A 12,491-nucleotide genomic window follows, 5' to 3' on the forward strand; every position below is an offset into this window, starting at 1 on the left:
TTCCTTTAGTCCTCCTTACATTATCTCCACTGACCAGCCAGGATGTATTTTATCATTCCCATTTGTCACATTGTGTTCTCCTCTACTTTTAAAATAATTTGACGATTTTCAGTCAAACACTTGCATTAACAATCTGCTGCATTCTCACCATCTAGGAACCTCAGCAAATAGCTAACAAATTACTCACCCTATTTCTTTGGGCACCAAATTTGCTTCTGTGATACAGAGTCCCATTGGTGCCCGTTGGCAAAGGGTTCACTACTGTGTCAGCAACTCACATCAGGCCTGACAAATTCACTACACCTAAACACAAGGCTTCCATGATATTTATCCACAAAGAGTGTCTTGTAAGGTATCTAATGAAAGCCAGTGACACACAGGCATTGTAAGATATACATACATACAGTATTGAAAAGAGATGTGTTCCTATTAAAAATGTTTTAAACTATGCCACAAGGCAGAGTTGACAAACAGGTTTTCTCACAATGTACATCTATTCACCTATCCCTGTCTCTGATGCAAATTAAGCATTGTAAGCCAATTGTAACAGGAGCTTCATTTACATGCCAAGTCAACATGAGGGTGTGACGTCGTCTTGGAGCCAGCACAGCAGGAAGAAAACCACTGGGGGTCATCTTGGCCTGGTGACAAAACAATGTGTTTTGGGAAAAATAAGGAGAAGCAAAAAGCCATTTTGGTATCCATTTCCTCAGGAAACCCCTGGAAGGGCATGGGAGACCAACAAAAACTTGGATCCTGGTTTTGCCTGAAAACTAGCAGCTCTGTCAAAGGGCTTGGCTACACTAGCAAGTTAGAGCGCATTAAAGCAGCCCCAAGCGCCCCAACTCCCAACCCAGCCACACTGGCAAGGCACTTAGAGCGCCTGGATCCTGCAGCTGGAGCGTTCCTGGTAATCCACCTCCACGAGAAGCATAACGCTTGTTGCGCCTCGGCTGAAACGCCCCAGCATCAGTGTGAACGAGGTGTTGCATTACTGTGCTTTGATCGGCCTCCGGAAACGTCCCATAATCCCCTTAAGTCAAGTGGCCACTCTTGTCATTGTTTTGGAATTGGCTGTAGGAATGCAGATATGCCCTTTCAAAGCTCCGTTTCTGTCAGCCGGCATACTTATCTGCTTTGGGACAAAGCAAACCATTAGTGTGGAATGTTGCTTGCTGTGAGTGTGTGAGAGAGAGGCGGGGGGAAGGGGGATCTGAACTTACAAGACAGCATGCTGACACACTCTCAGCATCCCAAAAACGCACTGTCTCTCCCCCCACATACACACAACACACTCCCTGTCTCACTCCACACGCACCCACATTTGAAAAGCACGTTGCAGCCACTTGAATGCTGGGATAGCTACCACAATGCACTGCTCTTTGTGGTGTTGCAAGAGCTGCTAATGTGGCCACCTCAGTGCGCTTCCAGCTGAGTGTAAACACTAGGCAGCATTTTCCCTGCTGCAGTCTCCGAAGGCTGGTTTAACTCCCAGCACTCTACATCTGCAAGTGTAGCTATGCCCAAAGACTGAATCCTTGGGATAAAAGCAACTTTGTTAAATAGGAAATGTAATCATTCATCAGTGTTAACCTAGGATTGTGTTATATGTTTTGTTTTATATGTATAACCATTTCTGTTTCCACTTGTTATCTTTACTCACTATCTCTTAAGACTTAACCTTTGGTTATGGTTGATTCACTATATGTATATTTCAGTGCTGTAAAGTTATAAAGAACCCAATCCTGAGTTGTAGCAATCAAGCTGACTGTTTCTTTGGGCACAGCTTATCGGGTAATTTCTGAGAGTGTCCAGTGGTTAAGGACTGGATACTATAGGACGACGCTTTCAGAGGAGCTCTGGGATTGGGATCCATCTATTGTTAACCTGCAAGGCAAAATCAGGTCTGGCAGAGCTCTGAGTAGATGGTTCAGGTGGCTAACAGACTTGGGGGAAGAAGGAGCAGACACTCAGTTTAGTACCAACAAGTCTCTCTCTAGCTGAGGCACGGGATAACACAGTGACTCTCCCTCCTGGGAACCCTGAGAAACTGGCATATCTTCAAAGAAATGTCATGTGTTCTGACTACAAAACAAACCTGTTTGTCCAAAACAAAGCAACAGAACTGCTCATCAGGATTCCAAGTAATTGTTCAGTTTCTGCACATTAATGAACCAGAAATAAACCCAACTAACAAGTTCTCTGGGTTTGGTTTTAGATTCTAAATGCCCTCCGAATTTGAGCAGTGCTTGTTTATTTGTTTTTAAAGCCCAGTTTGGGAGTTCTGATTCAGCCCATTATAGAATGCCAACTGAAAAATTCAGATCTGAATTTGGATCTAGGTTTAATGCCCACATACAAAAGTTCAGGAGCTGCGGGTGTTCATGCTGAGGTTCCAGTGTGGGCTACCTTTATTGTGAACCTACACAACAGCCAAAGCTATAAATATGCCTGGGTCTTAAGTTATGAAGGAGAAACTGACGTTGACAAATAATTGTCTATGGGATACTCAATGACTTACAATATAATGAGTTTTCCCCCTATTTTATGGTGTTTTAGAACTTTTTGATGCACACTTTAGTTTAAAAATCAGGTATAAAATTGGTTTAACACTATCTTAATGATTTGTTGTTTGCAGGGTTAAGGGGGCCAAGTGCATGCTGGAACTTAATACAAGGTCTTCAGGATATGGCAGGTAAATCTGCAGATAGCAGTACATCTGGCAGTGGTCAAAATAGGTGGCCACAGAAGTACTATAACATCCTTGGGCATGGAGCTAGATTGGATAAGGATGATGTCTATTTTCCATGGAAAACAAATCTGCAATCTGAGTAAATTATCAGGTCATGTTCCATGCGCCATAAAAGTAACCTTGGCTCAGAATGATGTCATGTTTGAATGGCATTTTAGCATCATTCCAGTTGGCCATGTATTTTATAGGGGCTTAGCAACTGCCATATAGCATAATAAAAAACATCATCACTTTATTAGAATAACCAATCTGATGAGGCACAATCTCCAGTTTAGAACAGCAATTCTCTACATGTGTATCTCCAGAAAAAGGTTTTGAACCTTAATTCTGTAGGCTTGCTTCTCCTGCCCAGCTTCCCAACAACTATCGGTTATGGTCTCTGCCTGCTCTCACCATTCTAACTCACACTTTCAGAAGTATCATCTGTCCTGTGTAGACTGGGGCAGTGATCATGTTGACCGGGGGCGGGGGTAAGAGAGAGATTTTCAAAGACACAAATGTCAGTCCCCTGCAACCTTCAATAATTTATGGGCAACATTACTTTTATTGTGTAGTTCTCATTCTGACTTATTCAATGTAGTGTCTTCTCTTGAATATTTTGCATATTAAAGTTAGACGCTAGTTAACTAACAATAAGTTGGTGTCAAGATTCTACCCCACAAAGTTAAACCACTATATTTAGTCTTCAGTACAAGCGTGCATACATTTCAGGAAATTTATTGCCGGGGTTTTGTCTTACAAACCTCTCAACTCCTTCCCCCAAGATACAGTATGATCATTTTTCAATGACCACAGTGCTGCAGCCTAAACAACTTTGATGGATAGGATTCAGAGTACTTTATGTAAAAAAAAAAAAGCATTTCTTTAGGTTTCTTTAGGTTTAACATGCCGCTGTTTTAACTTTCAATAAGCTTCCTCATTTCCTTAGATTTATGATTAATATAATTTATAACAATGTTATATGGGCCATTTAAAATTATATTTGCTTTAACTAGATCACCTATTAGTCTTTTTTTTAACTGAAAAAAAAAAAGATGTTTGAGTTTTTCTAATGCTTTAAATTCTTAGGATGTTAATGTCCTTCAATGTATCTAATTATATCAGTCTTATGACTAGATGAATTCTCAATACAATATTCCAATGCCAAAGAATTATCTAATGTAGCCTTAGCATTCTTAGTGTTATTGTTGACTGCTCTAGATGCATGCATTTTTTGTGTTATATTCCATTGCCAAATTGTTTAGAGTAGAGTTCATTATTATTACATGTCTTTTTCAAAATGCACTGGCTCTAGTTCAGTGGCATTCACATTTTATATTTTTATTGTATACACTTTAGATGCATCTATTACAAATTTAATCTGCTGTATACGGAGATATTCTACAAAACATACATATTTCTATTTAATATTCCTCATATTGTTATTTCTATATTCAGTACAATTTCTCCAAAAAATTGTCAGTTTGTATGTTCTCTATGGATTAAAACTCTCAGTTTTAGTTCTTCAGAAGGCTCAAAATAAGCCAGTGCTTTTATACCTAGGTACCTAATTGTATCAGTTTGCCTATGGAAATTCCACTGAAAGACCAACCACATGACAACCAGATTTCCAATAGTTCTGATGTTTCTCAATTTATTTTGTAACCCGATATCAATCTGAATGTTCGAATTAGCAAAAAAAAGGACTGGCATTGTGGTTTCTGGCTTAGATATACACACAGAAGGGCATCATCTGCATGTAACATCAAGTTATGCCCCCTGGAACAGACTTGTATGCCTTGGATATCCAGATATAGCAGCTGCCAGGGGCTCAAGAGCCAAATCAAAAAAGTAACAAAGACAATAGGCATCCGCTTGGTACAACAACAAAAAATTAGTCGAAGTGTATTGGACACCACAGAGGTTGCACAAGAGAAAGGCTTTATCCTCTTATGTTTATTGGCACTGTAACAAAGGGCTTGTCTACACTTAAAATGCCGCAGTGGCACAGCTGTGCCGCTGTAGCACTTGAGTGAAGACTCCACCTTTGCCAATGGAAGGGGTTCTACCATAAGTGCAGGTAATCCACCTCCTTGAGAGGTGGCAGCTAGGTCGACAGGAGAATTCCCAAACCTGAGCCGTCCTTTGTAGGTAATAAATCTGAGGAATTGTCACAGATTGAAGTGTCATTAGAGGAGGTTTTAGAATTAATTGATAAACTTAAAATTAACAAGTCACCGGGACCAGATGGCATTCACCCAAGAGTTCTAAAAGAACTCAAATGTGAAATTGAGGATCTATTAACTATGGTTTGTAAACCTGTCCTTTAAATCAGATTCTGTACCCAATGACTGGAAGATAGCTAATGTAACGTCAATATTTAAAAAGGGCTCTAGAAGTGATCCCTGCAATGACAGACCAGAAAGTCTAACGTCAGTACCGGGCAAATTAGTTGAAACAATAGTAAAGAATAAAATTGTCGGACACATAGAAGAACATAAATTGTTTGGCAAAAGTCAACATGGTTTCTGTAAGAGGAAATCATGTCTTACTAATCTATTAGAGTTCTTTGAAGGGGTCAACAAACATGTGGGCAAGGGGAATCCAGTGGACATAATGTACTTAGATTTCCAGAAAGCCTTTGACAAGGTCCCTCACCAAAGGCTCTTACGTAAATTAAGTTGTCATGGGATAAGAGGGAAGATCCTTTCATGGATTGAGAACTGATTATAAGACAGGGAACAAAGGGTAGGAATAAATGGTAAATTTTCAGAATGGAGAGGGGTAACTAGTGGTGTTCCCCAAGGGTCAGTCCTAGGACCAATCCTATTCAACTTATTCATAAATGATCTGGAGAAAGGGGTAAACAGTGAGGTGGCAAAGTTTGCAGACAATACTAAACTGCTCAAGATAGTTAAGACCAAAGCAGACTGTGAAGAACTTCAAAAAGATCTCACAAAACTAAGTGATTGGGCAACAAAATGCAAATTATATTTAATGTGGATAAATGTAATGTAATGCACATAGGAAAAAAGAACCCCAACTATACATACAATATGATGGGGGCTAATTTAGCTACAACTAATCAGGAAAGAGATCTTGGAGTCATCGTGGATAGTTCTCTGAAGACGTCCACGCAGTGTGCAGCGGCAGTCAAAAAAGCAAACAGGATATTAGGAGTCATTAAAAGGGGATAGAGAATAAGATGGAGAATATCTTATTGCCCTTATATAAATCCATGGTACGCCCACATCTTGAATACTGCATACAGATATGGTCTCCTCATCTCAAAAAAGATATACTGGCATTAGAAAAGGTTCAGAGAAGGGCAACTAAAATGATTAGAGGTTTGGAACGGGTCCCATATGAGGAGAGATTAAAGAGGCTAGGACTTTTCAGCTTGGAAAAGAGGAGACTGAGCGGGGATATGATAGAGGTATGTAAAATCATGAGTTGTGTAGAGAAAGTGAATAAGGAAAAGTTATTTACTTGTTCCCATAATATAAGAATTGGGGCCACCAAATGAAATTAATGGGCAGCAGGTTTAAAACAAATAAAAGGAAGTTCTTCTTCACACAGTGCACAGTCAACCTGTGGAACTCCTTGCCAGAGGAGGTTGTGAAGGCTAGGACTATAACAGGGTTTAAAAAGAGAACTAGATAAATTCATGGAGGTTAAGTCCATTAATGGCCATTAGCCAGGATGGGTAAGGAATGGTGTCCCTAGCCTCCGTTTGTCAGAGGGTGGAGATGGATGGCAGGAGAGAGATCACTTGATCATTACCTGTTAGGTTCACTCCCTCTGGGGCACCTGGCATTGGCCACTGTTGGCAGACAGGATACTGGTCTGGATGGACCTTTGGTCTGACCCAGTATGGCCATTCTTATGTTCTTATGTATAAACAACTCCAAAAGAAATAGCATAGTTGTGTGATACACAAACCATTAGATCATGGCTCTCTTAGAGCAGGTATCTCAGGAAAGTTGTACCTAGAAAAGAAAATAGGCTCTGCAGAATTTCTCTCACTCCTGCAAATCCTTCGCATTTGCTGCAGCCTCTTGCTTATGGTAAAGATCCCATGGGAACTATTAATACAGTTTGTGAGATTTTAAATACCTTTGGCAATTCAGTGGGTTTCCAGGACAAAATGTGCATTTTGATCCTCAAAATGCAGATCATTGTATAAAATGTTGTGTGCCCCACAGGTAAGAATGGCTGCTTTTACAGTATTGTACATATGCCTTATCCTAAAACTAGTCCATAGAGAGACATTGAAAATGGAACATTTAACTGAGGGGCTAAATTTTACCACGGTTAATTTGGATTCAAGTGTAGTGAAAGCAAGAACAGGGAGTTATTTCCAATGCTTTAGACAAAGAAGTCAGGAATTGCTTTTTTTCCCAAATAAAGCTAGTGCAGAGAGTCAGTTTGCAGGATAGCGAAGTCTTATTTAATACAGAGAACTATGAAAAATAAATGATTAGGCAGAGATCATACAGTATAATGGGCCAGGTCCTCGGCAGATGTAAATTAGCACAGATCCACTGAAGTTAAAAGCGCTATGCCGATCTACACTGTCTGAGGATATGGCCTAATACGTTTCTACAAATAAGCTCTCGTATGGATATGGCGGCAAGTGTTGACTTGGTCTGTACTATAAACCAGACAGAATGCAGCTAATCAATAGCGGTACGGAGTGCAGCTGTTACTGTGCTGCTCCAGTGAATAATGGACAAAATATCTGACTCAAGATCTATTATTTCCTATATAGCAATAAAGCCATTAGAATAAAAACTTAATCATGAAATCACAGTATCACATTTGGAAAATAAACAGCTCAGCTTTGCCCAGAGCAGCAGTAAAACATTTTTCTGTTCCATTCACATCTCTTAGCTTAAATACATGTCCGGCATTATAGTGTCACTCTGTTCTTGGCCACAAGTGTAGCAAAAACAGGTCTTTCAGGAAGCAATTTTCCATGCTTGGTCTCAGTCTGGGAACATTATTTTTTTTCCTAAATGAGACTAATATTGGTTTAGCCCTTTCTCTTGTTCCTGCCCTTTCTTTATTGACTGGCCTGGTAGCGATCTTGCTTTCTGATTCCCCTCCTATGGTATTGGGAGCTATATTCACTTGCTCTGATCATCTTTCTGCTCCAGATACTGCCCGTATTCAACAGACAGAGATCTGAACAGAGGAAGCACTTCAGGATCACCAGTGAGACCAGCTCCCAACACCATAGGGAGGGGCAGAGACCTGGGGCCAGATATACACATATGTTTAGGCGCCTAAAGATGCAGTTAGGTTCCCAAGTACACCGTTTAGGTGCTTTTGACAGTTTTTAAGGGTAATTAGGTGCCACATAAGCATAGAAAGGCAGGTGCTTAAAGAGCACCTGGTTCAGGTATGAGAATGCAGCTAGGCACCATAGTATCTAGAGATTTGTGTAACCGCTGAGCTGGGTGACACTGAGCATCATTGTAAATCTGGTCTCGGGGCTGTAGGGGTACAGTGGTCAGCCTTAGGACCAAGTAACAGATCCTGGGCTTGGGCAATGTCCATATGGATTAACTTGTGATAAAATTGCTGATGCACTATTTTTGACATGCACTGGCTTATTTTGCAATTAATTTTGGTTTGATTCTCAATAAGAACAGACAGTGAATTATTCAGTTATATACTTTTACAATTTGTCAAAGCTGCTAGATGAGACAATACAAAACTAGACAATATTCCATACATGTAACATGTTAGGGTGGGGGCAACTAATAGAATAGAAGACATACATGAATTGGCAGCTGAGGGAGTGAGGGAGGGGACTGGAGCGGGAGAGAAAGAGAGGAGTGGTTAGGTGGAATGGAGGTTTAGCATTCTTTGAGCCATCCCAATATTTTGCTTTTATCCAAATGTATCTGGAAACAGGGTCCAGACTTCTGTGTGTTCATATGGTTGCTCTCTACAGCAACAAGCTATTCTTTCTTTGGCTCCTAACTCAAACAGCTTCAAATACCACTGCTCTGTTCTGGGCATAAGCCTACTCTTTCATTTTTATAAAATCATGCACTGGGTGATCACTGCAAACTTCAAGAACCAAAGTTTTTATGGTGGAGTTAAACCCAGTTTAACTGGTAAATAACTTAAAATATAATTTTCAGCTGAGGTTTATCTGCTGAAGCCGAGTACTATTTTAACTCATGTCCACCTCAATCCACATCTGTCTGAATGATAGACAGCCCCACAGCATATGCATTAGGGTTCCTTTTGCTTTGGTCTGGTCTACGCTAGGGAATTAGGTAGGTAAGAAGGCACAATATTTTTAAAAGCAGTGGAATCATCACATCATGCTCGGAATAAGCAGGACACAAGGTTCATGAATGACTCTGCATGTCATGATGTGGTACAATTTGTCCAGGAATGCACGGAAGAGAGTTGCACAGGGTCAGATAAGGGCCCTGGACAATGGCTTTGCAACTGCACAGGAAAAAAAAAACATACACCTACAAGGAATAAAGTTCACCCTACCTGCAGATCACATATTTGCTGATTTGGTGATCCAGATTCCCGCCTAAATTCTCTGCTGGTGCAACTCCATGGACGTTAATGGACTCTGAGGTCAGCAGAGTTGTGCCAGGAGAGAATTTGACCCTATGTGCCTCAGGCTTACCTCCACAGGAACTTCTAAGAAGTTAATTGACCTCTGAAACATTGTCATCAATGAGTGAAGTGAATACACTAATGAAATAAGTCATCTTTGACCCCAGAGTTGTTTGAATAGCAGCTGTGGGGGAAAGGAACAATATTGAACTGCATCATTTGTCAGATGTCTGATCTACACTACAAAGTTTTGCCAGCATAGCTACATCAACTGGGGGGGGGAGGAGGGGTCTGATGGAGGGAAATCGCACAAAACCATGCTGGACAAAAGCCCTTTTGCAGTAATAGTGGCAAAAGACTATTTCTGCTGGTATAGCTTGTCATTAAGGGATGTGTCAGAAAAATAACTCCTTTTGCCTGTATAACCTGTGTGTCCACTAGGGAGCTCTGCCAGAATAGCTACAGCAGTAGAGCTATGCTAGCAAAATATGTGCAGTGTAATCAAACCCAGAGGCATGCCCTGGTGGTCTGAATCCAAGCTTCAGAGTTTGGGGCAATTAAATTCTTATCACAACCATGGAGGACAGTGGGAATCTACCCATGAAGACAGTGTGAAATGCCGTTTCACGGCCATTAGGAAGGGGAAAGCCAAACAAAATTACCACATCACTACCGACAATCATAAGAAAAAAGAATAATCTGACTGGCCACCGCAAAGTGGATGAAACCACACTCTTTATCATTACATCTTTAACAAATATCCCATCCATCACAATCTTTCCACTGCTAAGAGGACAGCTATACAGTCCCTGAAATCTAACCACCAGATAGGGATCAAAGTAGCAGACAAAGTCCTCAACCCTCATGACTACGTTAACGAGGCCGACCAACAACTCTCCGACACCAACTACTATAAAGAACTCACAGAAGACCCCCACCACAATTTACCCAGGAATTTAAGGACATCATCAAATCCTTCCCAAACCACTCCAAGAGAAAATCTACAAACTCATCCCACATGAACCCACCCAGGGCCCTTCTAACATGCTTCCTAATATACACAAACAAGGGAACTGAAGGAGTATTGGAACTCAGACAAACCATCCTTAAAACACTCATTGCACAAAGGGCCAGCTTTCTGCAGGACACAATTGACTTCTTTCAGAAAGTCTGCTATATAAACAAACACCCTCCAAACACCATCTGTGTCCCCATGGATGTCACCTCCCTATACACCAACATCCCTCACAGTGATGGCATAGCTGCCTGCCTCACATATTTACAAGACAATGGAGAAACCTCAGATATCCACCCCGAACACTGTAAAATTTCTATAATGAAAAAAGTTTCTGTCATCTCCAGAGTGGTTCTATACTGCATACCATATATTATATTGCACATAATGAGAAAATACTCCAGATGAGGCTCACCAATGTCGAACAGAGGGGAATGATCACGTCCCTCGATATGCTGGCAATGCCCCTACTTATACAGCTCAAAATGCCGTTAGCCTTCTTGGCAACAAGGGCACACTGTTGACTCATATCCAGCTTCTCATCCACTGTAACCCCTAGGTCCTTTTCTGCAGAACTGCCTCCTAGCCATTCGGTCCCTAGTCTGTAGCAGTGCATGGGATTCTTCCGTCCTAAGTGCAGGACTCTGCACTTGTCCTTGTTGAACCTCATCAGATTTCTTTTGGCCCAATCCTCTAATTTGTCTAGGTCCCTCTGTATCCTATCCCTACCCTCCTGCGTATCTACCACTCCTCTCAGTTTAGTGTCATCTGCAAACTTGCTGACGGTGCAGTCCACGCCATCCTCCAGATCATTAATGAAGATATTGAACAAAACCGGCCCCAGGACCGACCCTGGAGGCACTCCGCTTGATACCGGCTGCCAGCTAGACATGGAGCCATTGATCACTACCCGTTGAGTCCGACGATCTAGCCAGCTTTTTATCACCTTATAGTCCATTCATCCAGCCCATACTTCTTTAACTTGCCGGCAAGAATACTGTGGGAGACCGTAACAAAAGCTTTGCTCAAGTCAAGGAATAACAAGTCCACTGCTTTACCCTCATCCACAGAGCCAGTTATCTCGTCATAGAAGGCAATTCATGACTTGCCATTGCTGAATCCATGCTGATTGTTCCTGATCACTTTCCTCTCCTCTAAGTATATTAAGAGCATATTAATGAGCATATTAAGAATGCCCAAATCATCATTACATTAAGGTCATACATCAGATGAAAGGCATTATTTGCAAATCTATCAGAAATTACCTTCCCAATCACACCTACCATGACCTTCAGCTTCTAATAGACTCGGAGGCATTCACATCTGACCATTCATAGAAACAAGCAAATGATATTACAAGTTGTTCACTTTAAGTCGAACCCATATGCTTTAAATAAAATTGCATACAGAATTCTACCTCCTGACAAAGCACCTCTACATAATTTTAGGAGAAATTCTATGAGTCCTTTACTGTTTATGAACTGGATTTGCAATCCAAGCAACCTCTAAAGGCAATGCCATTTTACAGCAATAGTAGGCAATTGTGAGATGATAAACATTCTTTTGTGGTACATAATGGAAATTATACAGGCAACTGAAACAGTTCAATCACCTTTTATCAGGTTGTCCTAACCAGTCTGAAAATATTCATCTTTTCAAGTTACAAAGAGAGGCCTTCTAGAATGAACTGTCAAAGTAGATGCAAATCTTGCAACAGGATTCCATGGCCGGACAAGCTTACTGCACTGGAGATCAAAGTTAATGTCAGCTAAAATAACACTGTTGCTATTAGAGACGGGTTTTTCTCCAGAGATTTTTTAAAAAAAATGAAAATGCAAAGATGTCAAGAGATCTCTAGTAAAATATAATCAACTTCCTTAAAGTTACGCCTATTCTGTGCATGAAAATAAGCTAGCAGTAGACACACTTTCTTCGAAGTAAGCTCCATGGGGAAGGTTCTAACAGTCAACAAGGACTCCTTTCTTCAACTTTAATGGCCATGTTTTGACAATTTGAGGTTCACATGCAAAAAATTGCTCCCACGTGTGTGTATGTAACCCACACACCTTCTGGGTGTGGTGTTCTGTTCCATCTAATGGCACCGAGACCACTCTAAGAGAGAGATAAAATGAGTCTGCTCTACAGCCTTAG

The 12,491-nt window shown here is 40.9% G+C and overlaps 1 protein-coding gene across 1 annotated transcript in view; it reads right to left on the reverse strand.

The window, feature by feature from the left end:
• The window catches only part of CCSER1 (coiled-coil serine rich protein 1), a 1,077,958-nt gene that overhangs the window by 787,427 nt on the left and 278,040 nt on the right, over positions 1 to 12,491 (reverse strand). The window lies entirely within an intron of this gene.

This window comes from Emys orbicularis, chromosome 5 (assembly GCF_028017835.1).
Source record: "Emys orbicularis isolate rEmyOrb1 chromosome 5, rEmyOrb1.hap1, whole genome shotgun sequence".
Classification (NCBI taxonomy): Eukaryota; Metazoa; Chordata; order Testudines; family Emydidae; genus Emys; species Emys orbicularis.